Source organism: Pelodiscus sinensis, chromosome 1, assembly GCF_049634645.1.
Source record: "Pelodiscus sinensis isolate JC-2024 chromosome 1, ASM4963464v1, whole genome shotgun sequence".
In the NCBI taxonomy this organism is placed as follows: domain Eukaryota; kingdom Metazoa; phylum Chordata; order Testudines; family Trionychidae; genus Pelodiscus; species Pelodiscus sinensis.
This window is the reverse complement of record NC_134711.1, coordinates 233,022,916-233,048,730: the sequence shown is the minus strand read 5'-3', so window position 1 is coordinate 233,048,730 and position 25,815 is coordinate 233,022,916. Positions and strand designations below refer to the sequence as shown.

The window sequence follows — 25,815 nt, the reverse complement described above, 5'->3', positions numbered from 1 at the left end:
CTTGAAAGAGTATATGCTGGTAGTACAAAATATTACAATAACCCTTTTAAGAACTTCCTAGTTCTGGATGGATTCTGCTATGGGGAATATGTGTATGACTGTTTATGACATATGTTACACAGCTATGACATTGTATTAAGGATATATAATATATATGATGGAGGATATATAATATATATATGATAAAAAAACAAATTAACCAGAAGATAAAATATATTGATGGAAGTATACAAGATGCTCTTTAACATGCATATTATTGACTCAATAGATTGTTACAGCTTCAGAGCTATTAGGGTCTGCTGTGTCAATGTGTACTTAGGGACTGTTTAATATGCAGATGCTTGACATGACAGACCGCAGCCATTACGGTCTATCATGTCAGTGGAGATACATGCATATGCACTTTGCTAACCTACTAAAACACCTTTTGAAATATAGTTATTATGTATGCATGACTGCCCTTTAGAAATAATATTAGAAAACGGTTTTTTAAAAATATAACACAATATAGATTACTCAGCAATAAACTGTATTTCCAAATTAAGCCATTTGAAGTATAGAATGTGCAGTCAGTGTTTCTGAGTGCACTCTTAGATATGCAGCTCCTATCATATCTTGTAACAGTAGCTATTAGCATTTGTGCATGTGTGTAAGAAATCTGAATTTGACTCTGTGTGTGTCTGTTTGAAGAATATAGTGTTGCCTTTTTTGAGAGGTAACAGAAAGTGTCATCTCTTTTTTCATCCAAATAATCTTCAGTAGCAATTAAATAAGCTTATGCTACCTAAGAGATCAGTTAATATGAGATAAGTAGCATGACAGTTTGGGAAAACTGAGTATGTCTTTGATTATTTACTAAGTTTTGATATCTGCTATTTGCCTCAAAATGCTAAAAAGTGAAGTGTAAGATACAACATGAAAGACTCATTTGATCATCATAGGGAAAAGAATCAGTAGTTTTGCTTTTCTTTCCCTTAACAACATATTTTTTTATTAAAATAGCAAAGCCAAGTGTTGTGTTTAATAAGATATAGTTTTCCAATTTGAATATCAAATGTACAAGTACAATTAAATATATTTGAAATATGACATTAGTTGTAGGATATATTTCAGTACATGCTAAAAAGTTTAGCATTTGCATTTTTGAGTGTTTTAGATCATTCCATCAGATACACAGACATCTAACATTTTTCTGCACGTATTTCTGAATGCCAGTTATCCAGTGATATTCTTCTCATTCACAAGCCCATGAACTTGAGAATAAAAATAGCAGTAGGACGTTAAACTATATCCAAAAATGCAGGGTACCAGTATGCTTACTGATGTGTCAAATGGCTCAGCCTTTGAGTTGATTTGCCCAATTGAAGGGCATAGCATGGTTCTAACATGAAACTTAAAAGCAAATGGCATCCTAGCATTCAAATAACAGCAACTATGTAACATGTTGAAACCTTTCCTCTTCTCTGAGATACGATCAGGTGCAAATTCTTAAAAGGAGAAAATGTTCATAATGAGGCAGATGACCCACTGTGAACTCACACTATGTGCTTCATGAGGAGTTGCTTACTAGTAGGGATGTAAAATCTTGGTGAGGTGGTTAAGTAGTTAAACAAAGTGTTTAACCAGTTAACCATGTCAGGGAGCTACTCCATCCTGACTGGTCTGGAGCATCCCCCAGCTCATTGCATGGCACGGTAGGCCCAGCTGAGTTAGAACAGCCCCTACCAGAGTGATAGGCCTGGCTAGGCTGGTGTACCCTCCACTTTTGGCACAGTGCATTTGGCCCAGTTGGCACCGAGTGCCCCCTGTCCATTCCATGGCAGAGTTGGTCCAGACAGACTGGGGCAGACCAGGCTGGGGGGCTGCTCTGGCAAGGCTGGGCCGAGCCCTTAACATAGCGTTGCAGGCAGGGGCTCGTCCAGCCAGGCCGGCCGAGCCCCCTATCAGTTAACTGGTTACCCAGGTAAGCATGCCAGTAAGAGACATGTTCACTGGTTAACAGTTTACATCCCTAGTCACTGCCTTTTACATCTCTACATACAACTGGAGGAGCCACTGTCCCAGCATCAACTCTCCCCAGTGTGAGGCCCAGGGACAACACAAAGCCAAGGGGCACAAATAGATACGAATGGAGATCTACAGAGTCTGCACATTGCCTATATATCTCCAAACTACAAGTAACTCTGACCACACTCCCTGCTTCTTCCACAAGTCCACAAGCCTTCCTTTCCACTGATACACAGTTAAGTGCTCCCCTTCCACATCATACTACATATGGCCTATAACAAACTACCATTGTATTGTCTCAAATGGGTGACAATGCAAGTTTTTACTATGCTGAACAGCATAATCACCTTGAGCTCTATGTTAGCGGGGACACAAGTCAGATCCTGCTATTCCAAATGTACAGACTGCTACCACGGAAGCAACAGGAGTTGTTAGCAATATAGGGTCTATGAATATGGCTAAATACTTCTGATCCCAATCAGCAGAGGACAACAGTGTACACACCCACACACCCACACACACACACTCTCATACTGTTAGCATATATTCCATTCCAAATTTAGTGAAGGAAATTCAGATTTCTGCGATGAAGCTGACCCTGGGCAAACTCTGGACATCTACTGGATCACTTAATTGCGACCTTGCAGTTACTATAAACACACTGATACAATTTCAGGAAACAGTTTATTTACTATTGCTATCATTTTGTATCTGGTTATTTTTCACTGATGTATATGGATGTATAGGCATCAAGTAAAAATGCGCACACATAAAAACAGAGCACCATATTAAGCAGTGTAAATCGATAATGTGAAAATGTAGCCAATGACAGCACTTGTAATTTTGCCTGTTACAATGGTGTGCCATTTCTTTGAATGCAACACACTTTTATGCCCCATTAAAGCATGGCTGACATAGCTTTCAACTACTCACAAATGCTAAGATGTTGAAAAACATAACATTTACAAAAGATACATCTGGTGCATATTTATAAGGCTCAGAATAAGGACTCATTTAAATAGTGCATGTTCTATCACCATATTAGGAGAAAGTTACTCAAGACTCAGATGTGAAACCAGTGGTGAAATGCATGCTGACAAATTCCTAATATATGATATTGTATTTCTCTGTGTTGGATATACTAAAAGAAGAGACTATTGAGCAAAGTATGCCCTTCATCAATTGAACAGCATATATGAATCAAATAAATGTCAATGTGTGTACTGTAAAATCTACATAGGCAGAAGATGGTCAGTTGTTTTGAGGGGCAAATATTTAATGTTAGAAATTTATCTCTGACCTCTAATTAAAATATATCAGATTTGTTCTGTCTATTCTTCTTCTGAGAGATAAGTGAGAACTACAGTAGTTAGAAATCAGGGAACAAAGCATTATGGCTTTGTCTACACTACAAACTTTTTGCAGAAGAGGCAATGCAAATGAAATGCTCATTGGCAACTTTGCGTGCTTCATTTGCATAGTCCATTCTGATCCTTTTTGCGCAAGAGGTTTTTGCGCAAAATCAAGCAGTATGGACATGTCCCTTTTGTGCAAACCCCCCTTTTTGCGCAAGATCCTTATGCCTCTATTTTACAGGCATGAGGATCTTGCACAAAAAGGGTTTTTTTGTGCAAAAAGGAGCCATGTAGACAGCTCCTTTCTGCGCAAAAGCCTCTTGTGCAAAAAGCAGCCGCTCATGAATTATGCAAATGAGGTGGCGATATTCCACGCGTTGCCTCATTTGCATATTTCTTGCACAAAACAGCATAGTAAAGATGTGGATTATGCATTAAATGAAACAGATGAGCATGATACAATAGTCTGTCATGTCACATAACATGTCAGGAGCAAAAACAAAAAAACCCTCAAAAAAACCCCAAATCAAAAATATTTTTCACCATTTCCCCCGATACTACATGTCACTTGAAATAAAGTATAAAGCCACATTTTAGTTAATGTTATGGGTCATGTTTTAATCAGATTGAGCCAGATAATTCAAGGTTAAACACTGGGTTTTTTGGTCACATAAGCATGAATTAGGGAGGTAGCATCCAGCTTCACTGAAATTTCTGGGTATCTCATTTCATCTAACCTAATGAGGGTTATGGAACTCCAAACTGATTTATGTTGGTGCTAACAAAGTTATTTTAAGCAAAAGTCACTCTAGAAGGACTGTGACTTCCATATGTCAAGTGAATGTAATTTTAAAAACAAGTGATATTACTTATCTTCATTGGCGGAGTTGCCACAGAGTCTTTTCATTTTATAAACTTAAAAAACAACAAATAGTCTGGTAGCACTTTATAGACTAACAAAACATGTAGGTGGTATCATGAGCTTTCGTGGGCTCAGCCCACTTCTTCCGGTCATCTGAAGAAGTGGGCTGTGCCCACGAAAGTTCATGATACCATCTACATGTTTTGTTAGTCTATAAAGTGCTACCAGACTATTTGTTGTTTTTTAAGTTTATCCTGTACAGACTAACTCGGCTACCCTCTGAAGCTTCTTTTCATTTCATGTTAGACACACACTTAGGCTACGTCTAAACTGTAGCCTTCTTGTGGAAAAGCATATGCAAATGAAGTACGGCGTGTAATATTGCTGTGCTTCATTTGTATGAGTAATGAACAGCTGTTTTTGTGCAAAAGCCTTTTGCGCAAAAACGGCTGTTCATTATTCATACAAATGAAGCCCAGTGATATTTCACGCTGCGCTTCATTTGCATATGCTTTTCCACAAGAAGGCTACAGTATAGATGTAGCTTTAGAAGGTTACAACAGATGCACATGCAATTTGAACAAATGCAATTTTTGCACTTACAATGTATCTAATTACCAGATTTGCATTCACAGGTTTAGGTTTTGGTTTAGCATGGGCAAATGAGAGAGGAAGGACAATTTGTATATGCAAGTGTTGAGTCAAGGTCATGTCATAGCTCCATATTTCTAACCCAGATAAATGTTTTGTTGATATTTAAGGTGCTACTAGTCTATTTGTTATTTTTAATGTTTTTCCTGTTACAGACTATCTTGGCTACCCCTCTGAACCAGATGGGGAAGATACTGCTCCATAGTCTGATACTACATCCTTGATTCACTCATGTCAGTGACAAGAGAACTGACAATAAACTTTAGGGTCCTGCCGTCAGGGACAATCATTTCTGGAAAGTTCAGGTTTTTTTGGATAACATTAGGTGTGGCAGATGTGGCTAACTATGTCATACCCTCACCATTGCTAACTGATTGAACAAGATGAGATTCTGGTGAAAGCCTTCAACAAGATGGACAACAGAATTACTGACTGAACGTTTATCCTTTAGTTTCTGAGAGAAGCTGGTATAAGAATATATAATTAAGCCACAATACCCACAATACCCATAATATTTCTCAAGATGCTCTATATTTATTATTATATTTATGGTGTCCCTAGCTTTTGTTTGCCAGAAGCTGGGAATAGGCAACAAAGGATGGATCACACAATGATTGCCTGTTCATTCCCTCTCGGGCATCTGGCACTGGCCACTGTCAGAAGACAGGATACTGGGCTAGATGGACCTTTGGTCTGACCCAGTCTGGCCATTCTTATGTTCTTATTATGGGCTGTCAGTAATTATTACTTATGTTATTATTAATAATTATTAATGTTATTATTTATAAAATGACAGTTTATAAGACAAATACATAATTTGATACTTGTATAGCTTTTGAAGAAGCATTAACTGTAAAGATGTGTTGGCCTATTGTGCTATTTGTGTAATTGGTTAGATTGTAATTGGTTAGAGTTTTACAGTTCCTTTATAGCCTTTATCATGTCAGTCTGGAAGCTGTGCATGGGCACTCTATACACATGCCCACCAGGAGCCAGATTTTGACCTTAGATACATATCATGCATTCAAGCTCTTTTCACAACTCCTCTATTGAACTACTTTATTTTAAGAAGAACAGCTGTCTCCTCCCTTGGATCCCCTCAATCCAAACCTAAAGACGTGGCAGGACAGTAAAGTGTAGATGGTCTCAGATGAGTCTAGATGTTTGCCATGCATGTGAGGTTAGAATTTCACATGATATCTGCAAGCTAAAAAATCAATGTGAAATAATCTTTGTCATTTTTATATTTTAGGGTGTTTCTAATGCTCTAAATACAATCCATCCTTATTACAGACAACACGTTTGTCAAATTTCATTTTTCTGTGATGCACAGTACAAGAGAAAGTCTTCTCAATCAATAAACAATTTTATATTTTTGCATCTTAAAAATTATCTATGGTGATTTTATTTCAAAGCTGAAAAAGAAAACTCTCCTGAGTTGAAATTTTATAAGTAAAGTTTCAACTAAGATTAGATTTTTACTGCCAAGGTATATAATAGGACATTTCGAGAGATCTTTATCTTCAATGCTATAGTAAAAAAAAAAAAAAAAGCATGTTACACCCTACACTGCATCATTCGTTAAGCAATTAAGTTACTGATAGGCTTTTACATTTATTTACCATGATGGAAAGATATGTTTACTCAACCTGAGTACAAATCAACATGAGGAGGCGGAAGTTCAGAGTAAATTTGACTAATGATGTTGTGTTTTCATCCTTGGAAGAAAGAAAAAAGCCTCTCTGCTTTTGATGCTATTTTATCTACATTGGAAGGGATCTGAGATGATCCAAACTGTCATGTGAGAGCTCAGTTAAGCTCAGATCCTCTTTGATTGCATTTGAATGTTGCTTGCAGTAGGCTCATACCTCCATAATATGAATACAGCACACCACGCTTCAGGATGTTTATTAAGCACTTTAACTTTTTATATATTAATGTTCTTAAAATTAAATGTTTAATCAAAATATAGGGGAAAACCTTTACCACTAGTGGACATTTTAATGTGGCCTCAATGTGAAAACGCAATTATTTCCATTTGAGCATGACTTTTAAACTACAGAACTGACTGTTATAAGTTATACTTGTGAATGAACTCTAATTATCTATTTTTTTTATAGGCTGCTACCATGTTCTTCAGACTTGTCCATATGGATTTCAAAAGCTCTGTGTCTCCAAGTAACACTTCAGCATCCTTTGTGATGGGATCCATTGTGCGTGAGCATCACTGTCAGTCCCTAAGACAAGATTTAAAAAAAAAATCAGTATTTGAGAAGAAATTACTAGATATGGGGTCTCAGTCCAGAGCTGCTCAGGATGCAGAAATATTCCCTTGAAGAGATAGGTGAGCAGAGCAGCTGTAGAATATGGGCCATATTGTGGGCATATGCTCTACTGATGAATGGGTATTTAAACCAATCTCCATTGTAACATAGTTGGTGAAAAGGATTTGCTCTCAGATTTTCAGCTGGTATAAGTCAGTGGACACTGATTTGCACCATATGAGGGTCTGGTCCGTGCACTTTTGTGAGTTCATGTTCTGTAAAAGTTCTAACAACAATGTATTGCAACACAAATATTGCCACATCATGCCCAGACAGTCCTGTACTTTGAGATCTTATTCCACAAAAGAGGGAGAAGTTTTGATTCTGGTTATGATTCTTCAGAGTAAGAAGTAAGAATCTAAACTTCTCTTGCCGTACGTATGCTTTAATCAAGCCTTCCAACCACGGAATTAAATTCTGTGTTACTTATTCAGACTAAACTCCCTTTGAGGATTACAGAATTAAGAGCCACATAATTTGTCTAAGAGCTGTTGGAACATATCCCATTTCTGACCTCAGAAACTTTTTACCTTCATTCCTGGATTTCCCTTTTGTGGCGATTACCTCCTGCACCAATATGTGTGATGGTTTTGTCATATGGAAAAAATGTTTAGTCCCAACTAGTTTAAATCACATATGATAATCCTTGCCTGTGTGATCTAAGCCAAATTTGAACCCAGGCATTCATTCCTCATTTGAACAAACACAATCTTATTCTACAACCTAGTCAATTCCATTTATGTATAACTTGTGCTTGGAAGCACACTATGATATTTTGGCTCTGAAATGATTTTATTGTTAGGCTGAGTGTGACACAGATGGTATTCTTAAATTAATTTTTTTTATAAATCTTGCAATTTTATACTTATTTCATTAGCACATTATTTATATTAAAGGGACATCATGAATTTGAAATCTGTTTATAAAAAAGGTAGAGAGTAGTTTCAGGTACCTGTCTCACAATCTGCCAGGTTTTGTGGTTTCACTACTCTGTTTTTTATTTTTAAATGTTTCTGTATCCCTCGCTGCTATGTGACTGATTCACACAAACAACAAGAAGAAGGAGTTTCATTTAAATAATTATAGGTGAGAAGCAGTGAAACTGACTATGCACATAGTGCTGTAAAATGTACAAAGAAATGAAGAAGATGAACTTTTTTCTTTTTGACAATCCCTTTTAGTTAGACTAAGGGTACATCTAGATTACAGAGTTTTTCCAGGATACCGTGTTCAAGGAACACGTCTGCTTTTCTGAAATTTTTTTTTGAAAAGCAGATGCGTTTTTTCAGCATCCCTGTAAACCTCATTTTATGAGGAAGAAGGAATGTTCTGAAAGAGGTTTTTCCCCTAACATTTGGCCCCATGTAAATGGGCCAAATGTCGGAAAAGCCTCTTTTGGAAGAAAAGTGGAAAAAGTTACGCAAATTGTGGTTCACAATTTATGTATCTTTTTCTGATGTTTCTTTGTAGTGTAGACATAGCCTAATATTGGGTGCTACTTGTAATAGTAGTAGGAAAACAATTTTCAGACAGAACTGTGATTTCCAGCCAACACTATTGCTTTATTATACAAATATATTTATTAAATAAAAAATAATTGTGTTACTGCAGTTACTGATTCAGATCAATAATCAGAACCAAGCTTGAACAAAATCATAGCAACATCATTTTCCATTACATTTGGCATGATTTAAAATAAATACAAATTCTCCTAATCATTCAACCACATATGCTAGAAATGAAAAGTCACCTTAAACCCAATGGAAATTATGAAAAAATGGGAGAAGAGGTATTCAAAGATGCAGCTCCTGAGGACAGATCCTCAGTTGGTATAAACCAGTGCTCAGCTCCTGAAGCCAACAAAGTGATGCTGATTTACCCCAGCTGAGGTCTTGGCCTGTAATTTTTAAGTCCCAGATGTTATCATGAGTATGTCAATGGGATTATAATGCACAGATCCCATTCATTAAGGTAAAGTGGTGAATGTGATATTTTTCATTTTAATCAGGACAAGGGAAATAAATGTTGTCAGGAAAAATCTAATTTGAGGATTTTGTTTTCCTGGAAACTGGGTGCTGTTTGCCTGTGTTGTATGGGGTTTTGTTTTGTCCTGTCTGTGTTCAGTGGGCTGAATCCTCCCCTGACTGACATCCCTTGCAACCCTACTAATTTTGATGTCTGACAGGTCTGTTTTAATCTGTTTAATCTGTTGGAACTCCCACAGCAGGATCTGTGGAAGATTTTTCTTTCTGTCCCCTGTCTGAGGTGCAGACTCCATTGTCTGTGAGAGGGAGCAGAGTTCCACTGTGTTAGAAAATATGTTTGCTTCAGGCCCAAGGAAAAAGTGATTAAGAATTAAAATGGAGGGACTATAGCTATAGTTAACACTGAATGCTGCTATTAGGGTCTCCTATGCACTCAGCAAATATTTAGCCTCATAGAAACAAGAAGTATTGTTTGTTCACTTATTTATTTATTTCCAGTTAAAGGGTAGATTTTATCAGGCCTCTGTATGTCTGCACAAGGGAAGGAGAAGGTATAGAAAGTCTTCATGGTTCTCTTTGGCTGCGTCTAGAGTGACATGATTTTCCGGAAATGCTTTTAATTGAAAAGTTTTCCGTTAAAAGCATTTTCGGAACAGAGCGTCTAGATTGGCATGGATGCTTTTCTGCAAAAGCACTTTTTGCGGAAAAGCGTCTGTGCCAATCTAGACGCGCTTTTCTGCAAAAAAGCCCCGATCACCATTTTTGCGATCAGGGCTTTTTTGCGGAAAACAAATCTGAGCTGTCTACACTGTCCCTTTTGTGCAAAAGCTTTGTGCAAAAGGGACTTTTGCCTGAACAGGAGCAGAATAGTATTTCCGCAAGAAGCACTGATTTCTTACAGTAGGAAGTCAGTGCTTTTGCGGAAGTTCAAGGAGCCAGTGTAGACAGCTGGCAAGCTTTTCCGGAAAAGCGGCTGATTTTCCGGAAAAACTGGCCAGTCTAGACACAGCCATTTGAGTGGCTGGGAACAACTGTCCTTAACAACAGAGATGACTGTTACCTTCTAGAGCTCTAAAGGCACTAGCTACCTCAAAAGGGAAGGGAAAAGAGGAAATAGGGTTATATTCCCCATCCCTGCACATATATGTGAGCAAGGGTATGCTACACACCTTTAAAAGGCTGTAGCAGAGATATGCTCTCCCTTTCCAACAATGGTGAGCTTTGCAAGGTGTTTTTCCTATGTAAAGCACAACGCTTCCTGCACTTTCCTGGGGAAGTAATGACTATGAGGGGCAAGTATCAGAGGTTAATCTATAAGGTGCCACAGGACTCCTCGCCGCTATTCAGGCGCAATTGCACTGTAGGACCGCATTGGAATGTGCACTCAGGAGAGGGCTGAGCTCAAGTTGTGTTGGTCAGCTGTAACTTTGGTATTTTCTGATGTTGCAGGGCTTTACTCTGAAACTTTAGTGCTCTTCTAACAGTGTATACTGCCCCAGCTAAATAGAACTGGCTGAAGTTCAAAAGGAGGTTTGATCTAGGTGCACACTTATCTTAGCTGACCCTCACCTGAACTGTCCAACTGTGGGTACTAGAAAAATTAGGCTTCAAGTGTAATGAGAATAGGCATTCCCCATCCCTGCACATATATGTGAGCAAGGGTATGCTACACACCTTTAAAAGGCTGTAGCAGAGATATGCTCTCCCTTTCCAACAATGGTGAGCTTTGCAAGGTGTTTTTCCTATGTAAAGCACAACGCTTCCTTAATATCCTGCAAGATATTAAGTCTCCATTTGGAACAGAAATACTGCACAACCAGCCTATGTTTCCCTGCTGCCTTCAGTTTTTGTCTTGAGTGAAGTATATAGATGCAGAAAATAAAAATTGCGGGTGAGTGATGGGAAATTAATCTCATTTTTCAGCCCCTAATAAAAATTAGATTAGGGTTTAGTTTAAATTGTGATTGAAATTTTAGTGGTGATGGTGACCGAGGAAAGAATGTTTTTGTTTTTAGCTGAATTGATTCATCCGTTCTTGACATGCTTCTGGTTAAGTGTGTGCCCATTTCTATGATGCAACGTAAAAAAAGTCTGTAATCCTTCTTTAAGAGCAGTGCATTCTGAGAAAATAAGAGATGACTATAAAACCCTGGCTGTCTTGTATGCAAGAGAATCTAGCATAAAATCTGTGGGAAGGAAGGATTTTTCCAAAAATGTGCTTCTGTGGTGATTCTTGCTGCTCATTGTTCATCAAAAGCAGGTGTTTCATTTATGTCTGTTGTCTGGGTATGTTTCTGATTGTTAAGTAAACAAACATACTACTAAAATACAAATGCATGTGACATTAAATTTTAGCCAAGTGTTCTATGCTTTCTCTGCACACTTGGGATTCCATTTCTGGTACTCCTGATTTAGATTAGTTTATTTCTTAGCGGCACCAAAATCAGTGGAATTATTTTTATTGTTATTCCCATTACAAAAGTTTCAGTGTCAGTTAATACGTGGTCAGGAAAACAAAAACTATGGTAAAATAATAAATGGTAATTAATTAGCATTGGTAATTATAATTAAAGGTAATTAATAAATTATTTTAGAGATCTAGCTAAAAAAGTCCAGACTCTGCTCTGGCCTGAGAGAGCGTGACAGATGGACAGCGGGCAGGTGGGGATAAATTTTCCTTTCAGTTACAGTGTAACTTTGGCATTGCTCCATGAATCTACGTCAGCCCAATGAGTGACATTATGTGTGAGGGGCACTCACACTCCATCCCCAGTCAGATACAGTTTTCCTGGACTCACTCTATCCTCAGACTGCCTATGCTTTGTCCCCTCTCACTTCCTTCATGCTGCTGTACAGACACTGTCTTGCCCACAACCAGCACGTCCTGAACAGCAGAATGATTCCACAGTAAAGAGGCCAGTGGCAGTAGTAGGGGAGAGGCCTGGATTTACCCATTAACATCCTAAGGAATAAATTCAGTCTTGAGTTAAAGACCATGATAACCATTATGGTAGCATAGAATCACTATCAGGACAAAATTTTCCTTAGCAATCTGAGTTAGACACACACTTTGATCTTCTCAAAAAGGATTTAAGTAAGACCTGGCCTATCTTTTCCAGTTGTGAAAAAAAAAAAGGTTTTGGCTGGGTTTAGGGAGATGTCCACCATTCTAGTTTGTACATAGAGACATGTGCATTTTTTCCTAGAACAGCTGGAATTCTACACAGAATTATAGTTAGAGGAAATAGATGTTATTATTGTGCTCATTGGCAATATGTGTTTAGCTTCTTCCTAACACATAATGGGACGAAGTGAAGCCTTTGAATTTTGTAATCTCAAAAATATTATTTCCATTCAAGTGCCTGCTCTTGCAAAGCTGCAGTTCTTCATGCATATGGTTCACAAATGACACAGAGAGAGCTGCATTGTGTTTCCTTTAAACTGCATTAAAGTGGCAGTAAAATAGGCACAATGTCTGTCCATCCTTAGGAGTACCCTTGGCTCTCAGTCAGGATAGAATCAGCTTAGCCACCTCTATGCCTCTGCAGGCAGTGCATTTCTGTGCTCCAGCTATTCTCTGGTAGTGTCATGGCCCACAGAAACCCATTACAGCTAAAAGACTAGTTAAGGCAGCCTTCAGTAAGGCTATGTGCACACTACAACTTATATCGGCATAATTTATGTCACTCAGAAGTGCAAATAACCCCCTCTTCACCCCTGAACAATATAAATTATATTGGCATAAGCATTCATTCACAGCGCTGACTGTAAGAGAGCTTATGCTACTCACTGAGGTTTTTTATGCTAATGGGAGGGCTCTTTACCATTGGCACTGAGTGTTTTCATCAGACATTTTGCAACAGTGCATCCGTATTATCATTGCAGTGCAGTACGAACAGACATACCCTAAAACTTACTCGGTAGAACTTTATCCGCAAATCTGGGTACTGAAGGCTGAAGTGACCTCTAAGAGGTACAGGATAGAGGAGGTATATTGTGTTTGTTTATGACTTTTTAGAGGTGTGTCAGTACCGGAGAGGGAAAATCTGTTTAATGGTGTCTGAACTACTTTGTCATGATAGTGAAAAACTTGGAGACACACCCAAAGTTTTGTTTGCCTTGGATTCAATTCTGTCATTTGTATTCACATTAAGTAGCATTCTATACATAGTCCCACTTTTTTTCCAGTTGCTCTGCTTGCATAATTAGGCCCTGATTCTGCAAACATTTACATATGTGCTTATCTTTGATACATGTATTCTGAAAACTAAAAGGTGCATGAATGTTTGTAGGATCAGGGCTTTAAAACATACCCAAGCCTCACTGGAAACACGATTGGCAGAATGTGGTAAATGAGGCGAGGTGAGAAAATCAGTGAACACAAAATCATGATATTTCCTCAGTTTATGCATTTTCTACTTTTTTCCCCATGAAAACCTGCATACAAAACAGGCGCATAATTGTTTTGCTAAGTGAGTCTTGAAAATGAGAGTCTTGATAGCTGTCAAGTATCTTCTAGTACAGTATGTTGTCCTTAGAAGCTAATCAGTAAAACTTGCTCTATAGAACTTAAACAGCAGAACTGAGTGCATTGTCACTGCTTAACAAATAATAAATAACAATAATAATAATAACATGAACTCCTTTTGACACAACCTATCAGACTTTTGCTTTATTTTGAGGGGTGCTTTACTTGCCTCTAATTTAACTTTAGAATTAATATTTATTACAGCTCCATTTAAAACAGCCAAGAGGTATTGCAATAGGATGGAAAATGTTAATGAAAATGAAATTTTGACAAATACCAGAAATGAAATTCAGAGAAAACTCTCATGCTGTTTCACCCATCAACCAGCAGTGCATTTAGTATATAAGGTTATCAGAGAACAGTAATTTTCACAGAAGTAAGTGTCCAAGTTATTGCTAATAAACATGGATCTGCACAATTGTTAGAAATGTAAAACACTATATTTATATGTGATTGTTATTAGCATTACTTTTGTTCTCCTGCTGTTTTCTTCTTTAGAAGTTAAATTTGTTAGCTTTTCCTTAGAATGTTGTGACATATATATTATAAGGCAGGGACTGGATGGCTCAGAGAGTTGGTAATGGATCCAGAGTCATTCACTTCTGCCTCAACCGTCTAATTTGACACAAGCTGGCAGTGACTGCAAGTTAATCTAATGTCTGTTTGGTAGTTTATGTGAAATCAATTGGTGGTTTACACACAGTTCCAACAGGACAAGAATCCTCATTGTAAAAAAAACCTCTGGGCCAGATTCTCAGCTCCTGTTACTTATTGCAGCTACAGCGATTTCAATGGTGCAACAGTAATTTATACCAGTAAATGGCCGTCTATCACAGCTGGCACTAGTTAACCTGTGTTGTCAGGCTCAATACAGATGACAATGATTCAGTGAAGAGGAAGACTATGGGCAGATTCTCAACTGGTGTAAACCTGTGTTATGCCATTGAAGTCCAGGTAATTATATCGATTTACCAGCTGAGGATCTAGCACTGAATGCCTATTCGGTGCACATGTCAGGGCAAGTTGGAACCACAGTTACAGTTTCTTGCACCATTGATGTTGCACTGTACCGGGTGTTTGAATATAGACTAAAGGGAACCTCAATAGTCATGGCTGTCAAAACATGTTAATTTACAAGCAACAACCTTACTAATTTATTTTAAAATCCCCTGGGAAAAAAAGGTAGGGGCTAATACTAATACCGCTAAAGTGTGATGTCTATAGTATATTGTGGTGTTATTAGTAAAATATAAACAAAAGTCCTAAGTGTTATGAGATCTGTCCTTCTCTTGATATATGTGCATTGTCCTGACAAATACTGGAATGTGAGTTGCATAAGTGTAATAAGAAGAGGACCTATGAATACAAATAAGCTCTACTCACGAAAAGTAGCAGTATTTTGCAGAGGTAGTCACAAATGCTGCAGTACCACTTGGGGGGTGGGAACTGTAGGCTTTGAGACATGGCTGTGTGGAATACTGCAAAACTTTTCCTGTAAAGACAACTCCATTTTGAACATATTTATTCCATAACCATGTAATGTGAAACAATATTGTTACCTAGATTTTAAGCTCTTCAAAGAAGGGAGTTTAGTTCAGATTGTTGAAGATATTTAGGTGCTTAAAGGTGCAGATAGGCATCTAATGAGATTTTCAAAGCAGGATTGCTGCTTCACACAGTCCTTATCTCTTATATTCATATTTGTTTTTAAAGCACCTAGCACACATTTGATGCTATATATATAGTTAATAACAACAGGGGTTACAAGAAGGACTATACCAGTAATCTAATAATGTATGTACTATTGAAGACCCTTAGTGCACACATAAAAATTCTTTTGAATTGATATTGTATTGTGAACCACCAACTATATTAATTGAAGACTGAGTCCTCAGTAAGCTATTCTTTGTGGTGACATCATTCAATGAAAATAGTGAAAATCCGGAGAACAGAAAGGTCAACAAACACAACACAAGTGGATCATTTCCAATCATCATCAGGTGGGACAGGAAGGATTGATAACTTGCAGTCCATTCTGTTGTGGACAATCTCTAGTACAGGGTTTTGATGGCGAGTGTAGTTTTGGGAAGAAGCAGGAGTAGGGCATAGTAGTGATAGCATGGAGTAGGCATTGGCAGTAGATCTACCATTGCATAGATTCACTGACCATTGATCTTTGGAGAATAAGGATGCAGCCCCAGGGTTGGTGCGAGTTGGGGAGCCAGAGTCCTTTCCCTCATCCACACTCTCATCATTAAGCTAGGTTACTTTGGCACAGGAGAAAGGCTTTGGTTCAGTCACAGTAAGTGTATAAAGTGCGTCTTATGTAAAATATTAGTTGCATTGCCTAGTAAAAATATAACGATTTTAAGAAAAGTTAGTAAAACATACCCTCAGGCATCCCAACCTGAGGACTGTAGGATAGTTTTAATTAAACTAGCAGGTAAAAAGTGTGACACAATGTTGTTATTTCCTAACATATCAACAAAATACAAATGCCCATTTTTAGCGCAATTTTCCAAATGAAAAAGTAAACATTAATATCTTCAGAGATCTTACTGATCTAGTATGATAATTTAGAAAAAAATCTCTATTAGGAATAGTTATACATGCTTTTTGTTGCAAATGCAATCACAGAATGTGCACATAACTGCAATCTGTAGACAGATTAAGTAAATTAAATCACTCAATGTCTTTTCTTCAATAGCTCTAAAGTTAAAAGTAATTTGCAAAGAAAATACTCAGTTTCAATCGGTTTGTAATATCTGCTAATGATCTTTGGAAAAATTTCTGATAACATACTGGAATTCCCTCAGGGACAGGATTTTGAATAAGTGGATTTTTTAAAAGTCTGAGATGTCATTAGCTAGTGATTTCTTTGAAGTAAAAAGCTGTTAAAGAATAAATTGCATAGGTATACAAGTGAACAGGACAATCATTTTTATGAATACTATGCATTTTTTCCACTGTGCATTCTGCCCGCCAAAGAAATAATTCAAAATATAAGTTGCTAACTGATATAAATATAGAGAAATCACAACAGTGCAATAATTTTGTGCTTATTTTACACACTCATCAATTCTTTTCATATATTTAGAGATTGCTGGTGTAAAAATTCCAGTGTAGGGAACAATTCTGATCCTCTTCTCTGGTTATATCAGGTAAACAATTTCCTACACCTATAGGGCCAATCTACTCCTGTTAGTGGTGAATACAGAACTCCTCTGATCTGTCACAGTTCTGCAGCAGCCCCCACTCCACCATTACCCTGGCGACAATGTATAAGACTCCTCCCCCAGTGCCATATATGGCCTATTGTGTAGTTGGGATTGAGAAGAATGTAGTCATGGAAAAATAGTACCTCCTCTGTTGTTTCTGCACAGGGAGATGGTAAAGTGACCCAAGAAGTCTCCCTCAGCACCAGAGTCTGTTGAAATCTTCTAAATGGATTAGATAGAATTACTGGCAAGAACCCCCTGCATGCAGATAGCTGGGGAAAGAGGGTCTGCAGAGGCCCCATAGACCCTCCAGTCCCATCCCACACTCAAACGCCTGTTTTATCCAGGCACTCACTGAATCCTCCTCCATTCCACGGCCCTTTGTCTTTCTGTGGGGGTTATCTCAGCACCCGGCTCGCTGCAGCCTCTGTGACACCTGTGCAGGGATAGAAAGGAGATAGGATATGCAAAACTGTGGTGCATAGGCTGCATACGTTCCCTAGTCTTTTCTGGGTCTCTGCAGTGCTTGTACAGTGCTTCCAGTCCTGCAGTAACCTCTTCATCATTGGATAGATCACATAGCTATTGACCTCGCATACACAGGACTTTTGTGCCACTGAACATTTGCTTGAGGAATATTGGAACCTATTCATCACTATACCTGAACAGACCAATGGTCTATCAAGTATGGTGTCTTGACTCTGACAAAGGCCAACACCTGATGATTCAGAGGAAGCTTGTCCCTTCACATAATGTGCCTAACTGTGCAATACTTTATCATGAGGACAATGTCTTCCTGGCGCCAATTTGTGACTAAACTGTGCCATGAACTATTGGGATACCTACCAGTAATTCCTAGCTAGTCAAATGTTCATAGATCTACAGACTGGAGGGGACCACTATGCTCATTTAATCTGTTCTCCTGCATAACACATGCCATTGAACCTCAACCAACTTCTGCCATTTTATTTCTTTAAATGTCTAGTCATTTAAAAAAATCGTACTAAGCTATTTACTTCAGTCATGCTTTGCAGTAATGAGTTCCACAAGTGACCCATGCATTTTTTAAAAAAGTAATACCTCTTACCCATTTTAAATCTGTCAACTTGTACTTCATCTTGCAATATGGAAGAATTTGAAGGTTTTTTTCTGTGTCTTTAATTGAGTTTGATGACGATGTTGAAATGATCTATATTATATTAGTGTCTACAGACCCGAGCCAACATCAGGACCTTATTGTACTTGGCACTATGGAAATACATATTGAGAGACAGGCTCAGCCCCAAAGGGCTTTCAGCTGAAATAGGCAAAAAGTGGAGTTTTGACAGAGTCCAAATGACTAAGGAGTGCAAATCTTACTGAAAGGCAGTGGGACTTGTGCATCTAAGTCACTCACATTTTAAAAAAATTCCTCTAAAAATGCGGAGGGAAAACAATAGCACAAAAATAAGTGCCCAGGGTCACCTATCAAGTTTGTGACAGAGTTGGGAAAACAAGCCAGTTCTTTTGAGTCCCAGCCTAGTACTGTATCCATAAGGCATATTGCCTTTTTTTGATTCACAGCAGGGACTCTGGCAAGTCAAAGTCCTCCCAGAGAGGAGGCTGCAATGATGCAGAATACCTGCTTCATAGCAGACCCATAGCTATGCAGAGCAGCCACAAGAATGGCTGGGATTCAGTGTGTCTTATAAACTGTCTCTGGCAACAGAGGTCTCATGAAGCGCTGGTCACAAGCATTTCTCCAGATGGAACCAGTCATGGCACAAATATTATTTGCACCCCCATGGGGTAGATCTCCCCTGCAGCATAGTTCTCATGTTTATAATCTCTTCTCATGAAATTCCCCTCCCCTTTGCCTTTCATCATTTTTATTACCATTCTCTAGACTTTTTTTTTTTTTTTAATTTTTTTTCTATCTCTTTTCAGGGATGAGATGACCAGTCTTCAGTATTCAAAGTGAGGATGAGCCACTGATTTATATAATGGCATGTTAATATTTTCCACATTATTCTCTAAAACTGTTCTTCCTACAACCCCCATAAGATTCTCTTTTTTAATTCTTTGAATTGCACTGCCTTTTAACATCTGTAGTTTACTCTGATCAGATTTTGACAAAGGAATAAAAGGCTCCATTTTTTCACATAGGATTTTATTTATTGTGTGAACTGTAGAGAAGAAATCGGTTAACTTACCATTTAAAATTCATGGCAATATATTTATAGTTGGGAAAAGATTTTATTATCAGCCTTTATTTTAGTGACATATATTTCCTGTACAGATGTAAGCGAGGATGAAAGTTGGTATACAACATCTCAGCTGAAGAATGTGTTTTGTACACATATATTCTGTCATATACATACTCAATTTTTTTAACTGGATCTTATGCATGTAAATTAGGACAATCTGAGTCCCCATATGTGTTTACTAATTGTTTTTTAAAGGCCAAACTACATTCCTGTTTAAATATAGTCAAAACCTGATCAATGGATGAACTCATTGCAACAATATTTTATTTTTTCTACCAGCTGCATTCATGTTCTGGGAAGTATTCAAATAAGAGGGCTCATAATTTTAAAAAATGCCTTTTCATTTAATGTGTAGAAAACAGTCAGTTAACTCTTCTGTATCTGAATCAGTTTTCCACTGATATATTTTTAAGTACATTGGAAGTTTTTTCTTTTCTGGTTTCTAGCTCCTTTTCATGTATTTCTGAAAATACATGCTTGTTTACTCGAGAGGTTCTAAAAGTAAAAGCATCTTTCCTAGCAAGGATAAACATGGGTTAACATTTCTATACAGTCTGAGGAAGTTGTTCTGGTTTGTTGGGTAAGTAATACACTCATTGTTGTAATCATTTGGGAATGATTGGGTTTTTTTCCTTTTTAAAACAGTTCAAACAGGAAACAAAGACACTGACAAAGACAGGGAGGCCTCATTCCAGCTCCCACTGGAAACATTCATTGACTGTAGTGGAAATTGGATTGGGCCCAGAATAAATAAATACACTCAAGTTAAACTCTGAGTTTGTGGCACAAGCCAGGAAAATTACAGACTCCCATAAATTAGCAACATGCAAACCTTTAGGTCATCCAGTCCAGCTCCTTGCCAATGCAAGAGTTTGTCCTAGGGCATATTTTCTAGTGTTTTGTGCATCTAGATTAAATGTCCCAAGTGATGGAGCTCCCCTAGGGAAACTATTTCACTGCCTAATGGATCTTGCTGTCAACATTTTTTCCCTTTCTTAATATCATCCCATTACTCCTAGTTAGGTTCCCTGGAACCTCCTTAAATAATTCCTTCCCTTCCTTGGAGTTATTTCCTTCAAGTATCTTTAGATTATTATAACGTTCTTCTTAGTTGTCAGTTAACCAAGCTGTGTATACAGATTTAGCTCATTTAATCTTTCCTGATAAATCAATGCCTTCTGTCCCTTGATAATTTTTCTTGCTCTTCTCTCAACACTCTCTAGTTTGTCAGTGTCTTTTTGGTGACGAGGTGTCATGAGGTGCTGTTGCTGTTCTGAATTAAGGATTGATTTTGTATGTTGCAGAGCACCCTTAACTGTCTTTGCTTTATACACGCTGACGTTTTGGTGGTGACTGCCCTAAAATTCCTATGCAGTCAGACAGACTGACAGAGAACCTGGAAGATCATTCCCTTACCTTCACTTTTTCTTATTCTGTTGGTTATAATCACCTAGTATTTGAAACAGTCAGATCATCTGTGTTTAAAAATAAATGCATGTCATTATGAATTTCTTTATTCCAAAAAGGTGTGAGATAAAAATGACATGGACATTTTCATTTTTGAACATGTCCAGCTTTTGGTGGTTTTATGTTAAAATCTATAACTACTGAACATATTACCTTGTCCATTAAATAGGTCTAAGTACTAGCATAGTCTACTGTAGAAAATAATTATATTGCTAGTCACAAGCCTAACAGTTCACGTCAGGCAATAAATCCTGATCAACAAACAACACTCCTTTGGTGCTAAAAAGATCTTGATTGTAATTAAATGTCTTTACCAGAGTATTCTATTGGATTGGAGGACTATCATTTTCATCCATGCTCTTTACATTTTCATAAAGGAAAGCTTTGGCTACCTGCAGCCTCATCTGGTCATGTTTAATGATATCTGCTAACTCCTTCTTCTTTGTACCAGCAGGGGCTTCTTTAAATTGGTCAGCTGTGTGGAACATTGCTTTCAAGCGTTAATATATTTTGGATCAGCCTTTTAAAATAATAACTCCTAATAAGTTCATTTATACCTACAGCTTATTTACCACCTTTAAGCAATTCAAAATGCTGTCAGCATAGAAAAAATTACTAGTAAAAGTGATGATGGTACAACTTGTTTAACTTTTGCCTAATACAATTCAGAGATAGTATTGACGAGATATTACTGTTGGTTCATTATGCTGAAGCATTTCTCTAAGAGGCTGGGATAAATGTTCTTTGCTGATTTGATTATGTTGCTTATTGCATTGTATATATTTTTTATAAAGGCTTGTTTCATATGGGCACTCATGTCTCAAACCATTAAAATATTTATGTGTGACACCTGGAGTCCTGTGGTTTTTTTTTGTTTTTTTTTTTTATTCATTCTTATTATGTATAGGATGTGCACTCACTATAGCTGATTTATTATATAATAAAAATGACTACAGTAAAAACCCATTCTGGAATTACCTGCAAACTATGATAATGTGCATGCTTATGTGGAAAATAAAGACACACAAACTTGCAGATCCATAAGAACAAATTAGGACATGCAATAAGTGGACACATCTCCCATCTGTATAAATGGCTGAAACCAGAGACGAATTTGCTCTATAGAAGAAAGGTGAAAACCTTTGGTGTGTGAACACAGACAGGCAGCCATATGGCATATCTTGTCAGTAGAGGCCATCTTTATCATAATTGGTTAACAACAGAGGTGTGCCAACCCTTTCCAATTCAGTTAAAAAGAGACTTGTTTGTCAGCACTGAGTTAGGTTGGTTCTCAAGGAGATTATCAAAAGGTTTGCTAAGAAAGAACCAATTTCTTCATGTTTCAATTCCAATGCAAACACACAGATAAGATTAATTAATCTCTGTATTGCCCATAGGTTTGTCAGGTTTAGGCATATTTGCATGGGCTCACTTATGAATTATACTAAACCAGTGCCTGCAAGAAAGAAACAAAGGTGAGACCCCTCTAATGCATTGCTTTTGTAGGACTGCCATAAAAGGAAACAAACCCTCCTGACTGTTTCTCCATTCTCTACCTGACCTCACAAATGGAGACTCTTCCTCTGTGATAAATAAAAATGGGATGAAATGATCTTTTTGTTTTTAATGGATAAAAGAGTTCAACTAAACACAGATGCTGTGAGAAATGAAGACTTTGCTCAGCCAGTCAAGGCCACAGGAAAAGTAATATGTGATTTTGCCTCTTGTGACCCTTCCCAAAAAACACACACATTGAACTTGAAAGCAACCAGCAAAGCCTCAGACTACTGATGGAAATCCAGATAGAGCAAAAGTGTTTGCCTCCAAATGCAATGAAAAATTACTGGACACATATACACAAACCAAAACCTGGAGCATAATGTTGCTGGTTCATACAGGAGTAAATTAAAATATGTCTGAAAGGCAAAAATGAAATGTATCCCACAATTCTATACTTTGCACTGACATTGCAATTTTTATTTAAGCATCCCCACATATTTTATAAACATGAATTAATTGATCCTAATAATATGCTTATAAAGTAGGTAAGTATAATTCAATTTACAATGGGTGACATTTGAGAGATTATTGCCATCTTTTCAATTTTTGTTTATGTACAAATCAGTGATACTGTGTGGGCACACACTGGGGCAAATAATACTAATTTATTGTTAGAGTAATACCTTGGAGGGAAACAAAACAACATTTTTTAAAAGATGAACATCGGTAATTTCACCAGTGTTAAAAATACACAGTAGCAACCGGTGCAGTTAGAAGCTGGATCTAATTCACCTTTTTATCTGAGCATCCCAAAGGAATTAAGGCTAGATTTGCAAAGCTATTTTGGTGCCTAAAGATGCAGATAGCTGCTTAGTGGGATTTATACAAGTGCCCAGGTTTCCAACGCCCACTGAAATTTATGGGCATTAGCACCTAGGCATCTCGCTAGGCACCTATCTGCAACTTTAAGAATATCAAAACACATTTAAAAATCTAGCCCTTAGCCTTGCTTCAATTGCAAGTGCAGTGGAATCAGCCTGCACCCAGTTTAGCTCCCTGGGAGTAGGGTAGAGTAGGAGGATCATGGGCTCACTTCTTAAAGAGGCGTTACTCCTCAGGGGCAGTCACATTTTCTCTACTGGCATCACCCGTGAGAGTCTCTCTGGCACAGCAGCGGCAGCACCACATCTATTCCCATCATCATTCAAGCATCAGTGCTGGATATACCCCTCACCATTGCTATTGTCTCCTCGTTGTGGCCAAGGGCAACTCCCTAAGATGAACCTTTGTGCTGTGCTTCTGACTTCCTTTTTTTGGCAATGAATCTCCACTGACTCTGCCATGGCCCTCTCTCACTCCTCAGTGCTTCAGCCAATGCCTCCATCCCTTCCAGCACCTGGGCCCACTCTGCCTCCAGGTGTGCTGCTGCTCCCTGCCGTGGTTATTATTTATATTCAGTAGTGTCCAGAGAGCCAAATCAATAGCTAGGCCCCCTTGCTCAGGTACAAACACATACTAATAAACAGAGCCCTGCATGGATACAAAATATGCATCTGCCTCCATGTCTGCAAAAATAATTTGCAGATATCCACAGCCACGTTCGTGGATGCAGATACCCGGAGACACAAAGCGGATATCCCTCCCTTCCTTGAATAGCAGTGGTGCTATTGTCTGTGCCACCCTGCACACTCTCACCCTCTTTCTGTTGGCGACAGACCTCCTTATACTAACCTGATGTATTCCCGAAAAGCCAATGTCATCACTCCACAGCTTACCTCACTCTTGCCGTGGATACAGATAGCAACTTGGCTGTCAGGTACAATTTTGACAGTGCATTAGGGCCTAGAAAGGCATGCCTAGCATTTGGTATTTTGCCATCCTTCTGTCACTGCCCCTTCTCACCTTTTCCTTCACCTTCTCCTCTCCCACTATCACTTCTGCTCCGGTGTCCCTTTCCTCCTTGCAGGTGCAGTGGAACAAATTTTATAGTCGGGGTGCAGAAAACCATTGAGCAAAATTAAATCTTGCATATAGACTCATAGACTTTAAGGTCAGAAGGGACCATTATGATCATCTAGTCTGACCCCCTGCACAGTGCAGGCCACAGAATCTCAACCACACCTCTTAGAATAATCCTCTCACCTATATCAAAGATATTGAAGCATATGATGGAAACCACTTCATTTACAGGGTGCTGCTGCACCCAAGCACCTTAGTTCCAGTACCCTGCCTCATCTTTCCTCTCCTCAGGCCTCCCTTATAGACATGGTACTCACTTAAGCCTGTAGGAACCTTAACACATAGGCTACGTCTACACTGGCATGATTTTCCGAAAATGCAGGATGCTTTTCTGCAAAAGCACTTTTTGCGGAAAAGCGTCCGTGGCCAATCTAGATGCGGTTTTCCGCAAAAAAACCCCGATTGCCATTTTCGCGATCGGGGCTTTTTTGTGGAAAATAGTACTGTACTGTTTACACTGGCCCTTTTGCGCAAAAGTCTTTCGGAAAAAGACTTTTGCCCAAACAGGAGCAGCATAGTATTTCCGGAAAATCACTGACGATCTTACATGAGATCGTCAGTGCTTTTCCGGAAATTCAAGCGGCCAATATAGACAGCTGGCAAGTTTTTCCGCAAAATCATATGATTTTGCGGAAAAACTTGCCAGTCTAGCCCTATGGATTACAAAGCTAACTAAAGTACTGCGAGTAAAAAGAAACTAAACTGAATTAAAACAAGGGACACAAAACAATTATGAGTCTTTATGGGTACGTCTACACTTACTCCCTAGTCCGAACTAGGGAGCAAGTGTAGATTTACCCACATGTGTGTGTATGTGTGACAGAGAGACATTAAACTGGTTTATATCAGCTGAAGATCTCATCTAGTGCAAATGCAACTATTTTTAAAAGCCCTCTTACAATCTGTCTTAAAAAATCACCGCCTGTCTCACAACTAATAAGCCTAAAATAAGCCAGTCAAACATGTCCTACTTGTTATATTTTGTCTAGTTTTAGCCCTGTTATCATCTGAAAACTGCCCAAACATAATGAACTCACAGGGGATACAAAGAGCAGAACAGAAGTAACCTGTTTTGCCTGCAACGTTTTGGATCTGAACGAACCCAAAATTTTAAGTGAAACTGCAGGGATATGACACTCTGCAAATACAAACCAACCAAAATATTTTGTCAGAGCTAGAGCTAACCAAAACCAACAAGACTGACTGCTCTGTTTTTCATAATCTTCTATAGTTTGTATCAGCCACAGAAATGTAGTGTCAACAGTGAATTACATCAGTTCTCTCTACTTTCATCCAACAAAAAATTATTGTAATTGTTTTGGTTTTATATTTTATTTCTTTCCCTTAGACATATGCACCCATTTCATTTGTAACTGTGAAATGGGTTGGAACAGTAAACTTTACCTCTAGAGTTTTAAATATTGGGTTTGGTTTGTCCTATTATGAGATCGGAACCAGATGTGAAACTTGGATCCCAGTTTAGGTTCAATGCTGCATCCCCAGAGACTGTTAAAATTTGGGATTTGAATTTTATTTCCTTATTTTTTTATAAGTCTTCTATTGAGGGACTGCCTCAAAATCTTTGGAAATTCAAGGAGATTTTGTATTGTCACTTTACTATTATATGAACTTTTTCTGAGTACTTCAACAGGT

The 25,815-nt window shown here is 38.1% G+C and overlaps 1 long non-coding RNA gene across 1 annotated transcript in view; it reads left to right on the top strand.

Annotated features, from left to right (window-relative positions):
• LOC102458251 (uncharacterized) overlaps window positions 1-21,490 on the top strand; it is a 32,366-nt gene extending 10,876 nt beyond the window's left edge. Inside the window, exons 2-3 of the long non-coding RNA XR_001367688.3 lie at window positions 6,996-7,219; window positions 18,857-21,490. This is a non-coding gene — a long non-coding RNA (uncharacterized LOC102458251). The remainder of the gene's footprint in view (window positions 1-6,995; window positions 7,220-18,856) is intronic.
• Window positions 21,491-25,815: the final 4,325 nt, after the last annotated feature.